The sequence below is a fragment of the Mesocricetus auratus genome, unplaced genomic scaffold, assembly GCF_017639785.1.
Source record: "Mesocricetus auratus isolate SY011 unplaced genomic scaffold, BCM_Maur_2.0 Super-Scaffold_100676, whole genome shotgun sequence".
Lineage (NCBI taxonomy): Eukaryota > Metazoa > Chordata > Mammalia > Rodentia > Cricetidae > Mesocricetus > Mesocricetus auratus.
In genome coordinates, this window is record NW_024429266.1 from 76,934,375 (window position 1) to 76,947,379 (window position 13,005).

Here is a 13,005-nt window from a genome sequence, read left to right on the forward strand (position 1 = left end):
CCTTTCACACGACCATGTCATTTGGTGGGTGTTCCCACTGAGCAACTTCTTCACCATGCTTTGAGTAAGATGCTGGTGATATGAATCTGAGATCACCACATAACCAGCAGATTTCCGATTCTGAGAGTGAAGCTGAACTTTAAAAGTGCCGTGTTTCTAGGAATACCTTCACTTCCCTCTCTGCGTGGCCCACTCTTCCTCCCTCCCACCATTGTCTTCTACCTTCTGTGATATGCTTGGGAGAGACAACATATATTTAACCGTTAAGCACTGCAGATTATATAGAACACCACCAGTACCTAGCATTAAAAAAAAAATCACAAAACGAAGAAATTTGTTTCGTTACAAGTCAGACTCACCAGGGGAAAATAAATAAGAAAAGTGGCCTAGAGAGAGAGTGTGTAGAGGATTTGAGACAGCTGGCAGACAACCCCCTTTGCAAGACTGGGATCCAGATCGAGCCACATTTGCCTTCAGGAAAATGACTAACAGAACCTCAGGGTGCCACCCTATATGGAATCAAAGAAAAAACAAGGCAAACAGCACTGGCTAAATCAGGTCTATGCTTCAAGAGTGATTAGTGCTGCCCTCCCAATTTAAAAGGAATTCTACACTGTCTAGATGACATCTCTCTTTCAATTTGCATTGCAGAGTAGACTTGACCATGAGGGATTGTTGTTCTATGGTGTACAATAAAAAGAGAAGGTTTGGAAACCTCCAAGGGCAGGATCCACACACCAGCTGAAATAGGATCTGGAATCTAACACAGGTGTTTTTTCTTTCCTTCTTAGTAAAGGATTTTCTGCAGAAAACAAACAAACATCTTGTAGGGCAGTGTGATGACTACCTTAGGATGTAATTCTCAGATACCTTAGTTACTATTTTGTTACATAACCTAAAGGTAGATAGATGAGCAATTAATTTTAATAGACCTGGCTCTACCATTGGAAAGAAAAGGAAACTACCAACTAAACTAGCACTGAGCATTTTGAATTTAGAAAGGCTAGTCACTAAATGCTATCTGTACATCCAAGATTCCTGTTGCACAGACAAGCTATTTGCTTAGGTGAGGGAATAAAAAAATCCAGCTCCTCAACACACAGTGAACATGATGTCTTAGTGGTCATGATGATTCCACTGGGGGGGGAAAATGCCATGATGACTTACAATAACCTCACATGCTGCATGCATGAGGGTTACAGAAGAAAAAAACCACCAAACAAACTACAATCGCTGGAAGTCCACTGCAGACTCTGCTCCCAACAGCATAGCAGTCTTGGATGCACAACTATCCTTCCCAAGGAGAAAGAGAATGCAGGCGTTATCATCCAACACATCAGGTAAACATAAGAGAATCTGTGGAACTAAAGGTCTTAGCAGCTTCCTCCCAAGAGATACTAAAGCATGGAGCCAGGCCTGGTTCATTTCCCACCCACATGTACTACCGCAGATGCATAACGAAATCCCTCTGGAACCCCTGGGAAGAAAGCACTGGGTCTTGTGTGTACAGCATCCCCAGACCAGCCCACGCTTCTTTCATGTTTATAACATTGGGCAAGTTCCAGAAACATCCTTGCTTCAAACAAAAGACAAGGCAGTTTGATTGTCCATTGGGCTGTGTGATTTCCCTAAGAAGAAAAACATAGAACACAGACTCCTACATAAATATACCTCAGATGCCACTGCACCAAGACAGCAAAGTACATCTAGATACAAACTCTCCAAATCACCAGAGACCCAGTGTGGGGTCGTTCAGTACTGATGGTGATTGGCAAACCAAGCCTGACCAGGACCTCTAGTTAAGAGGTTCCTCTCCTTTGTGTGGCCCCTTTATGTGATTTCAAAGAGCTGACTGATTCCAACAAGTCTTCATTGAGTGCCTACTGTGGTCCTAGCCTTGGACAACAGCCTGGAATAGCTCAGCAGCAGCCACTGTTAAGGGCAATTCTGAAATATCTCATTAGCATTATATTTCTAGTATATATTTATTTATTTATTATAGTGCCTGGTTTCTTTGTTTTCATTAAAGGGTCTTTAAAAAAGAAACAAAAGAGTAACAGCAAGAAAAGATACATTCCAAATTCTGGATTCCTAAGCAAGGAAGCGAACACCATCAGGATACCTTCTCTCTTCTCCGGCTAACCCCTCCCAATTTCACCTTCCTCGTGCCAGAGCTGGTTAAATGCCCACAATGTCTCCTTCAGGGTGGTCAACAACAATCATAACACACAACAGGACTTATATAAATAAAGGCAATTTGTCCCTGTTTTCTTCTGACTGTTTAGCTTTAAAATGGACTTTTGTGACCTAGGTGTTCCTCTGTAATAGATGCACTTGGGCAAACTCTCTGTACAAGAAACCTGAGCCCAGGAACAGGGCAGACCAATGAGTCTCTGACAAGGGTGAGACATCATACAGACTCCTGGGCCCTCCCTTTTGCTATCAGACTACTGGAAGCAGTGGTCCCAAAGCATTGCAATTTCCTCAGAATTCTCTCATAAGGGAAAAGCTGGAGCCTGGGTGCAGAACTTGCCTCCCCCAAAGAGATTTCACACATTGTTGACAACCTGTCAGAGGCCATGACAGGAGAGCTGCAGCTGACAGTGATGGGTCAGCATGGGGGAATCACACCTTGACCATGACTGCTTAACTATCCACACCTCTGCCCTCTATCTAAACCTAAGCCCCTTGTCAGTACCCTGAAGATGGACTTTGGAGTCACCAAACCTCTTTATCTGTCCCTGTTCCCAATGTGCCCACAGTGAATAAATCTCTTCTCTCTGCTTTTTCACTGTTGCTTGTCTCTTTAAAAATCCTGATTTGTTTGTTTTGTATGTGTGTGGGTGTCCTCCTGCATGTATGTATATGTACCGATTTGCTCGTGGCGATCAGGAGGCACTGGACTTACAGATGGTTGAGAGCTGCTGGGAACCAAATCCAGGTCCTCTGTAAGAGCAGCTGTGTTGTTAACGACGAGCCATTGTTCCAGCCTCCGCTGCTTTTAACCAGCCTCTCGAAGATGGTAAAAGAGACTGGCTTGTTAGGGCTGCAAGCCCAAGCACTGACTTAACAACTCTCCACCAAGATCGTTCTGGTGTGTCCTTCACTTGGCTTGGAGAAAGGAGACAGTGTCCTAAGCCAGCGCAGCCAGCTCTGACTTCCTCATACTCTTTCTGACTTGTTGCCTCCACCTGCTTCTAGCTGGCTCTAGCTTCCTCCTGAGAATTAATTCCTTTGAAACTACAAACCACTTAAGAAAAATGTCACAGAGATGTTCTGATATTTCAGTGTTAAGGCCTCAATGACAATGAAGTACAAAGGGAACTCTTTTGTAAATATTGTAGGCTGTAATTATTTAGGGTAGTCATCTCCTAGGCTAGTTTACCTACTGGTTAGACCAGGCTTGCTCACTGATAGGTGGCAGAAGTTTAACAAAATTGGAGTGAATAATGGCTGCCATTTATTTCGTGCTTACCACATGTATACAGCAGTTATATAATCGCCCAATAATCTCTCTGTCAACACTCTGTCTGTCCGTGTCTGTCTTGTTCTCACAGCAACTCAAAGACGTTGTTTCTTACTTTTAAGATAAAGAAACCAATGTCAAGTCAAACCTTAGTTTTTCAAGGTCAAACTCAATGTCACCACACTTAAAACCATGGCGTGCTCCAAACCATTCCAACTGGAGTAGGACCATGTAAAATATAGGGTAAGAAATCAAGAATTGGGAGAACAGATTCAGACACGTTTCTTTTATTCTCTTCCACTTTAGCTTTGAATTTACAAAAATACTGAGTTAAGTAATATACATTAAAGTGTAACCAAACAGAGATTTTTGTTAGAATCATACCTAGTAAAAACAGATTTTTATTAGAATCATACCTAGTAAAAACAGAGATTTTTATTAGAATCATACCTAGTAAAAGAACAAGCACCCACTATCTGAATAAATAGAATTGTTGATTCAGTATGTGGCTTGCTCACTGGTGATTAATGTTTCAAGTGCTTGTTACATTCCACTGGGATTCTATCTTGGGGGTTCTGAAGTGTCAGTGCCATGGGAAAGGAGATGATAGAGGCCCACTCAGTCTCATTAAGGCTGGCCCTGCCTAGATGGGTAAGACATCAGCTACTTGGCTAAACAGCAATCCTCAGGCAACAAAAGGCAAATCCTCCAAAGTATACAAATTTCTCTAGTATGCTCCTAACTAGTTTTTGGTTTGTTTGTCTGTTTAGTTTGGTCTTATTTGATTATGTTGTTTTTGTTGTGGTGGCAGTTATTATTTTGACCTAGTAATGCCCAAACCACAAAATAAATAAATATGGCAATGTAGTACACACCTGTAATCCCAGCACGTGGAGGGTAGAGGAAAGAACAGGAGTTCAAGGTCATTTTTAGCTACATACTAAGTTTGGGGCCAATGTGTACTCTATTTATTTATTGACCTTATTTCAATAAATAAATAAGATAAAATAAATAAGTTCCGAGGTTGAAGGCAAGTGCCACTTGTCTAGCTCTCCGGTCATTTTTAATCTCAAACTATTAAAGCAAAAGAAACCAATTTGCAGCTGACACAACTGCCAAAGAACGTCACATCATATGCTGGTTCTGAAGCGTTTGTCTCAGTTCCACTCTCTACCCTTCAAACGGAGAATGTGTTTGGAAGAATACTTTCCTGCCCACCTTCTCCCAGAAGCTGAACACATTTCTCTCCTTGGTAATAACACTCTCCTGCATGACCAATCATGTCAATTCTAGAATCAAAAGAAGCCAGGTTACACCAAGGTAATTAGGAGAGAAGATGAGGTGATCAGCCTTGCAACTCAGTCCATCAGGTATAGCCATCACTCGTTTGCAGTCATCTGGTGAGATGGGAAGTGCTGGTATTGCTTGCAGTGTGACACCAAGAAGATCGATTGATTGGTTTGTTGATTGGCTGGTTCTTAAGTAATGGACAAATGCTGGTTGAAAAAAGCCAATTTTGCTGGGATGACCAACAATAAGCATCTTCACCATCTAATTATAGCGGTATGCTCAGGGCAGCCAGGTAATCAAATTTAATTCAATATTTAATCATTATTAGTATAATCAGAGGAAGCTTTTTTTTTTAGAAACAAGCTTCTTTCTAATCTTTAAGAATATAGAAAAGAAGAATATAGGAAAAGTATGTCAATAATTCCTTCACAGTGAGTGACCAAAATCAGTTCCTATATCAAGGATTCACCAATAATAAGGTTTTTATTGATCACTCCCTGTGCATAAGTGGCAAACACAAATGTAGTTAGATTCATCCAGTCCTCATGTTGTAGGAGCTTTTAAAGAAAAAGATCCTGTAGATAGTAGTGGCTATGGTCCCATGGAGGGAAGCGCATCTTGACTACCCTCTCTCAGTGTTGCATAAGACCCAGAAGGGCAATGGCTGAAGATTCTCGTGCACTGAGGCTCTGGGGAGATGAGTCTCAATGGCAAAAGACATCCTGGGACATCTCTTTAAAGCATCTCCCTTTATGCTAATTGGCTTTGATAAGTTGCTATGATACAGTGATAAAACGGAAAAGCACTTCAATACTAAGTGATAATGCAAGTGTTCTTTGTAATGAGTGATGGATGAATAAACGGACAAATGAATATGAATGAATGAAGAGTTTGAATGAGACAGAGTGGCAATTCTTCCAGAGAACTTTGGGATAAGGAAGGATCACTAAGGAATCAAATGACCCAGTTAAATATTGAGATGAGAGTAGAAATAAGCCTTGAGTAATAGAATGGAGAGAGGGTAAAGGAAGGGCATTGAGGCCACCCAATGCACAAGAACCAAGAGAAAGGTAACAAAAAGCCTTTGGGAAAGACTATAGACTAGCCACCCAGCTAATGGAGAGCTTTAAAGTCAAGATTAGAGGGTTGAAGGATAGCACAATTGGCAAAATATTTGCCACATAAGCACGAGAACCTGAGTTTGATTCTGAGAAGTCATGAAGAAAGACCAGGCCATCACGCATGGTGATACATACATATAATCCCAAGATCAGGGAGACAAAGGCAGTAGGTACCTGGGACTTGCTGGCCACCCATCCCAGTCTTACTCAGAGAACCCTAGGCCAGTAAGAGACCTCATCTGAAAAATCAAAGTGCGTGGTACCTGAGCTAGAACTCCTACATGTACACACACATGAGCACACATAAGCAAAAATGAAGACTAGAACTCCTACATGTACACACACACATATAAGCAAAAATGAAGACTGGAAAGAATTTGAGGGTCACACCAGGGAAAACTAAAGGAGAGAAAGGGACATGAGTTCCTTCCCAGAAAAAAATCCTGAAACATATGTAAAGCATGGAATCTGATTCCTGGGACCCACAGTCCAACAAAAGAGCCACCCGAGGAAGCACAACACCCATACCTCCCTCCTTCTGCACCCTTCTGACCACTGTGACTTTGTGACAGGATATACCAGGGAGTACTCATTTACACCACAGGTGCCTTCCACCTGAATAACTGACCACATAAGAACATTAAAGGGGTTAGTTACAAAGAATGTAGGAATATATTTAAAGGTGCTTAAATGTTCTTCAAGGTGAGTCTCATGGGGCTTTCTTCTCTTTCTCGTTCAGACTGTGTTTGCCCTTGGCCTAACCCTGCAGCTGCCTCCTCAACAACTCACTCTACCTCCCAGCTTTTCGTTCAAGTGAAGCTGGACTGGAACGGTGACCTCTACATCATTAGGCTAAGGCACTGTGACTACAGAGGCTAACTCGGTCTACTGTGTTGCTTCTTCTGTGTATAAGAGCTGTTTTTGAGAATGACTTCAAGGTAACAAAAAGCAATACTATTTTGTTAAATTCTATGCTTATCTTTAAAGTACATATCAAATCTTAAAAAAAATTCTAATCTATGCACACAGTTATCTCAAAGTGGGCAATGATGCTTAAGTGGCCAACTTGTCTCAAAGCAATGGTCTCTCCCAAAGTAGCCAGGGTTGCCCACTCTTTTGCAAGACTTGGTTCACAGAACCCAGTTCTTTGTATGGAATATATGGCAAGGCAGGATTTAAAACACACCACCCTCGTAGCCAACGTGGTGGTTAATGGAAACATGAATGTCCTAGAATACTCAGGGTGTCCTGTGAATCCATTGACCTGAAAAAGCCTCTTAGCCAAATTGCTTTTCCTAAACACCAAAATAACAAGAGTCATCCTAAGCACATCCCTGCTTGTTCTCATTCTCTCTGTTTTCCTGAGGTCTTTGCTATGGCAGGTCACCTTCTGGGTGACTCCAGGCCCACCTGCCACTCCTTTTCTATCCTGGGATGTTCCAAACAAAATCAGGAAGTCTTAGTCAAGAAGCAGATGGTAAGGGAGAAAAAGTCTGCAAAGGACATTTCCGTATTACATAATGCTGGCCATGAGACCTGCTAGCATCAGCCTTGGGGATAACTACTGACCTATCACTGCAGAATAAACCAGCACTCCAAATAGCCATAAAGAAAATTCTATATTTTTCTTTGATATTAGTACATAATTGTGTAAATAACATGTTGGAGAAGATCCATATTTTTAATGTGTGCGTGCATATGTGTGCATGGTGTGTGTGTGTGTGTGTGTGTGTGTATGTGATATGAATTCATTCCTGTGTTTGGATGTGTGCAAGTATGTGCATGTCACAAAACACATATGGAGGTCAGAGGGCCTGGTGTTGGTCATTGCCTTCTACCTTGTTTGAGAGACCTTGTTTGAGAGAGTGTGTCTTTGTCATTCTCTGCAACATATACCAGGCTAGTTGGTACATAAGCCTCCAGATACTCTCCTGTCTCTCCTTCCCATTGGTTGTTGGAACACTGGGATTACAGATGTGTTTTCCCACATTAAGTTTCCCAGGTCCTCATGCTTGCACAATAAGCACTTTACCCACCGAGCCATCTCCCCAGGCAATGGACCAGATTCCTTAAGATATTTTCCATTGATTTATGTGCTCAATAATTACTCATGGAATAGCAGATACTTTTCAAGCCTTGAGCCAGGCCCCATGGGACAAGAAATGTTTAAGTAACTAGTGTAGCTCTGAGCTTCCTAGTTCTTAAAACGTCCATGTAAGAAATACTGAATGGGTCATAGAGCTTGTTTGGGACCAGAACAATGTAACATGCTTTTGGGAGGCATTATGGGATTGATTGACACCCAAATCACTCCTTTCTTGAGTGCAGGGGTCCTATGGGATCAAGCTTGAGCAAGTGTCTATCAGTTCCGGGTCTGAATGACAACAATGAGTCTGGCCTTTCTGCTCAGCAAGCCCAGGAAAGAAACTGTTGGGTATGGATATGTGGAGTACTCCTTACTACGGCAAAATATGAAACACATGGCTGCTCAAAAAGGAGTGAGAAACACCCACAAAAGACTGCCTGTCCCACCTGTCTTCTAAATCAAGCAGCACAGAAATGTAGACTTCGGTTCAAAACAGAAATGTAGACTTCGGTTCAAACTTGGTGAACAGCACCTTGGGGAGAAGGCACAGGCAGGGTGGATAGTCAAGAAGAAATGAAAACAGAATGACCTCCCTCATTTGTCTGGCTTCAGCAGCTATGGAGAATCCAGCTGAAGAGTTCAAAGTCTATAAAGAAAAGGCTACCTCTGACCCAGCCCAGCCACTTAGGGAGCAGAGAGCACCCAAAAGAAAGAGACAATCAAGTAGAGGCTACATGAATGTCCTCAGAGGTGTTCCCTTATCTCAGCCACTTACAATTAGGCCGCCATTTCTTTGTCTCTCTAGAAGCTCCCTGAGGGTGATTCATGACTGTGTCTCTAGCCATCACTCATCCCTTGGCACTTCTCAGAGTCCTCTATCTATTAAGTGCCCAAGAACATCTGCTGAATGAGCAAACGAGAACAGAGAAAATCATTCGAACCAAAGGTCAGCTATGCCAACCTAGAACTAGACCCACCTCTATATATCCCCAGGGGAAAGAGACTCCTTGTGGAAAAAAAATCCAATGAAATGCAACATTTCATTATGAGTTATCACAGCACATGATTAAAATTCACAATAAAACCTAATGTTACACTGTGGCTATCTTTGTTCTTGGACGTGCAATTACATGTGCAGGCAACTGTTTTCTTATATGGAAAATTGTGAGTTTTTTTTCTATTAAAAAAAGCCACACCCTCAGTTCTATTGCATTATTACATTCTGTTATTCTGTCACGTGGTTTTTCTTCTTGCTGCAACCCAGGACACACCCTGAATTACTGCTGACAGAAAAATCACTTGTCAAAATACCTACATCCTAGCACCATTTTAGTAATCTTGTCTCTCCAAAGCCTTTGTTTCGGCAAGAACGACATGACTGTTCTACTCCTAATGATTTTCTAAGCTTTCCAAAGGATTAACATTGGTGTCACTCCTGGTTCTAAAGTCACCTTTCAAAGCAAAACTACTCTAGACCGGAATGTTCAAGTTTTCTTAACTTCCTATGAGGAACACATGGGTCCAGCACTGTATGGGATTCCTAGTCCTAGGAGAGCATGCCAGCCGGTAGGTGTGTGTCCTCTCCATCTGAAGGTTAGGCTTCCATGCACTCTGTCATTGTCTGATCTGCTTAGGCTGCTCACAACAGAACTAGCCTTGGAAAGACATGAACAGGTGCCGTGTCCACTGCGCAGCCTGTGTCCGAGAATGTGCGGAGAGTGTCGGGGATTAACAACATAGAGACTCGTTCAACGGTATAAAGAAAACTTTAAGCAGGCCCCAAAAAGGCTCAAAAAAACTTCCCAAGAAAGGCCTCCCTCCAGAAAAGCTTCTGCTTGCTCCTCTCCCCTGGCTGGTTCTGCTCTGACACCAAAAACTGATCTGGGTGTGTCAGAAGAGGCGGTTAGTCTTTGGACAAGGTCGAGGTCAGGGTGGTTCCCATGAGCAAGCCCTTTTCAGGAACTTATTGCCCTGGGCATTGTATTGTTTTTAGTAAACATTGTCTTACAGCTGCCTACTCCCAGGCTGATGGGGAAGTGGGTCTTTGAACCAGGTCTGGTGTCCCCACAAACAGGCCAGAGGCTTTTTATTTTTGTTGTTGTTGTTGTTTTTGTTTTTTGTTTAAGAACCAAAACCTAAAGATAAGATGCAGGAGAGTCTAATAATTCATGTCTATGTAGGTAGAAACTTAACTGAAGCTTTGCCTTCCCAGGCTCTTTCTGCCCCTTCCCAACAACCCTCTCCACCACCTCCCAGCAACTTAGTGTCAGCCCACCCTGCTCTTGCTATGACAAATACTATTACAATTAAAGGATAGGAGAGAAATAGTACTATCTTCTAAGACTATCGCTGTACTTGCCCAATGCCCTAACTGAGCACTGGTCAAATTTCTCATCAGATTCACAATTATCAGCCTTCCTACAATAGCATTAAATGGCATCCCTACTGGAGACAAAAGACTGCCTTGTATCCAAGCCTACATTCAGGTACAACTGTGTACAGGCAGCATCAAAATTCCCACCATCCAGTGGAACTAATACACTCCAATGTAAGCTGCCCCCAGTGACCTCTCCAAAAAGAAAGGATGAAGTCATACGCAATGTGTTGGTGGAACAAGAACATAGGGGACATTGAAATGAAGTCCCCTAAGGTAGGACAGATTTTGTTTGCTTGGTTGGGCATCCCCCACTCCTTCACCAATGTTCCGGAATGCTGTGGAAGCAGAAACCACCCAAGCAGCCCTGTGTCAGCACTGTGGGTCCAAATGACCCAGAGACACCCAGGCGGTTAACCAGATCATCGGGGTTACCTGAATCTGTCACGGGTCCCTTTCACCCCTTTCTGCGATGACATCAAGTGGAAACCATATGCATTTGGGAGGCAAGGGGCTGACGAGCAGGAAGCACGATTGGGACCCAGCTTTGTTCAGCCTGCAGTGAAATACATGCAGCAAGGGTTAGATGCACGCGGCACAGACAGAAATCCAGGCACCCTCCAAGGCCACTGGAGGAGGAGTGGGTGTCTGGGGAGGGTGAGACTGAGGGGTGAAATGCTGGCAGGGCAAGGATGGGGCATTGTGGCTCTCCCCAATAAATAACCACCTCCCAGCTCCTCTGCAGTCTTCCCCCGCCCCCAAGTTCTCCCGCGGTAAAGCGACTACCAGCAAGAGTAATCCCACAGAAACATAGGAGTCAGGATGGGGAATGCCATGGTCTTGGGGCAAAGATAAGCTAGCAAAACATACTAGTTAAACCCACACAGCTGGCGATGCTGGGCGCATAGTCACCAACCCAGACACACACACACACCAGGCTGCATCTGCAAGCATCTTTTCGTTGCCCTGGCCACCACCTCATCAAGCCACTGTCACTATCACTGTTTTGTCAATTATTCCAAATCTATGTGGCGCTCCCCCCACCACACCCCCACTGTAGGCGGGATTCCCAGAGCAACGCTGTCGGAGCAGCTCCCTACAAGTCCAGCTGGCTTTGTCCTGCGGTTGTCCTTCCAGGAGCAAGCGCCCCAGGCCCGTGGGTCCGCACAAAAGACCCCTGGTATCTGGCCCTCCACCGGCCCCATTTTTCCAAGAATGTTTCGGGGGCAACTTCTAGCTAGGTATCGGAGAGTGGAAAGGCAGGACAGGATTGGAGGGGATGACCCGGGCTTGGAAAGGCTAGGGGGCACAGCATGGACGCGCGCTCTCGGACTTCAAGGGCGCGCGCAGCGCATGCACAAGGCAAGCTCCCAGGACCAGAGCTTCAGGGGGCATCCCAGGACTCAGAGGAACCAGAGGCAGTTGCCACTGCCCCATTGAGCTCCCAACTCAAGTAATGCCTGGGAAAAACACAACTCCCGGGACGACCTCCCTGGGAGACTCCACTCCGGGTCCGCACTCTTTTATCCAAACAGCTCACCCCAATCACAGTCCAGGAGGTACCCCCAAATGTATCCCGGGCTACTGTTGCCCTTCCCCGCTTTCCCTAGGAGCAGGCATCCCCACGCGCCTTCTTTGCACCCGGGACCTGGGAGCATACAGAGCAGGAAAACAAACCGAAACTCACTGACCTCTCTCCGCCACTGACTCGGGCTCTGCTATGCTGCCTGTGGCCGCAGCAGCATGGGCAGCATCCCGGGGGTCCGCGCTGCCCGTCGCGCTCTGCCAGACACGCGCTGGGGGCCGGCTGTCGCCTGTTCCTCCCGCCGCGGGTTCCGGGCGGCGCGGGCAGAGTGGCGGCGGCTGCGCCTCCCGCAGCCCAGCTCCCGGCCCGTCCTCCCCTTTGCTTCAGGCGGCGCCTTCCACCTGCCCCGCCGCCGCCCTCAGAGTCCCGGATCGGACACCCTGCGCCAGGCGCTGGGCACCGAGCGGGAGCTTTTTGTGTCACCCACAAGACCCAAGCGCTGAAGGGGGCGGGAGGCTGAGCTCCGCTCTATGGCACCGCCCCTCCCCGGCGGCTCCACCCCCTCCCGCACCCCACCCATCAGCCTGGCCGGCACGTCCGTGTCTGTCTGTCTGTCTGTCTGTCCCCTGTCGCCAACCTCCTGGCTGTGGGGGTGGGGGTTGGGGGAAGCAGGGACGCGCCCTTGACCCACCGTAGACCAGCGAGCATCTGGACGTCTTGCTTTCCGGGCGCAGAAGCCGGACCTGAGCGGGATCAGGTGTGACTTGGAGCCAGCGCGCCCGCAGGCTAGAGCAGCTGGCCTGACCGAGGTGGTGACCCAGCTGAGGCTGGGATCTCTGTACCGCGGGGGAAGAGGGAGGAGTCTAGACTGTTGCCTTTCCCGCGGATTCTTTTTTGGCTTCCCCAAAAGTTCACTAGTCCAACCAGGGCAGGAACCTGTCGGCGTGGAAGGGGACATGCATCCGAGGAGACCCACAGGGACACCTCACACCTGGACCTTGATGGGAAAAAACCGCACAGAATAGGGAAACAGAAGCGGCAGGTGTTACGGGCGATAAAGAAGCCTAGAGGGGGCTACCAAGGTCACCCGATTGCCCACGTTACAGCCCAACTTCTGGCTCAGTGGTCAAGTGCTTGCCCAGT

General features: G+C 45.8%; 1 protein-coding gene across 3 annotated transcripts in view; it reads right to left on the minus strand.

Annotated features, from left to right (window-relative positions):
- Rnf152 (ring finger protein 152) overlaps nt 1-12,701 on the minus strand; it is a 63,837-nt gene extending 51,136 nt beyond the window's left edge. For 2 of the 3 annotated variants that reach the window (XM_005081458.4, XM_040738457.1), the window contains exons 1-2: nt 12,029-12,373; nt 10,773-10,893 (exon numbers count right to left, since the gene is read on the minus strand). The gene's annotated coding sequence lies outside the window, so the exon portion shown is untranslated. Of the gene's footprint in view, nt 1-10,772; nt 10,894-12,028; nt 12,374-12,553 lie in introns of those variants that run through there. The other variant, XM_013121522.3, reaches the window with a different exon arrangement.
- Between the last annotated feature and the right edge of the window lie 304 nt (nt 12,702-13,005).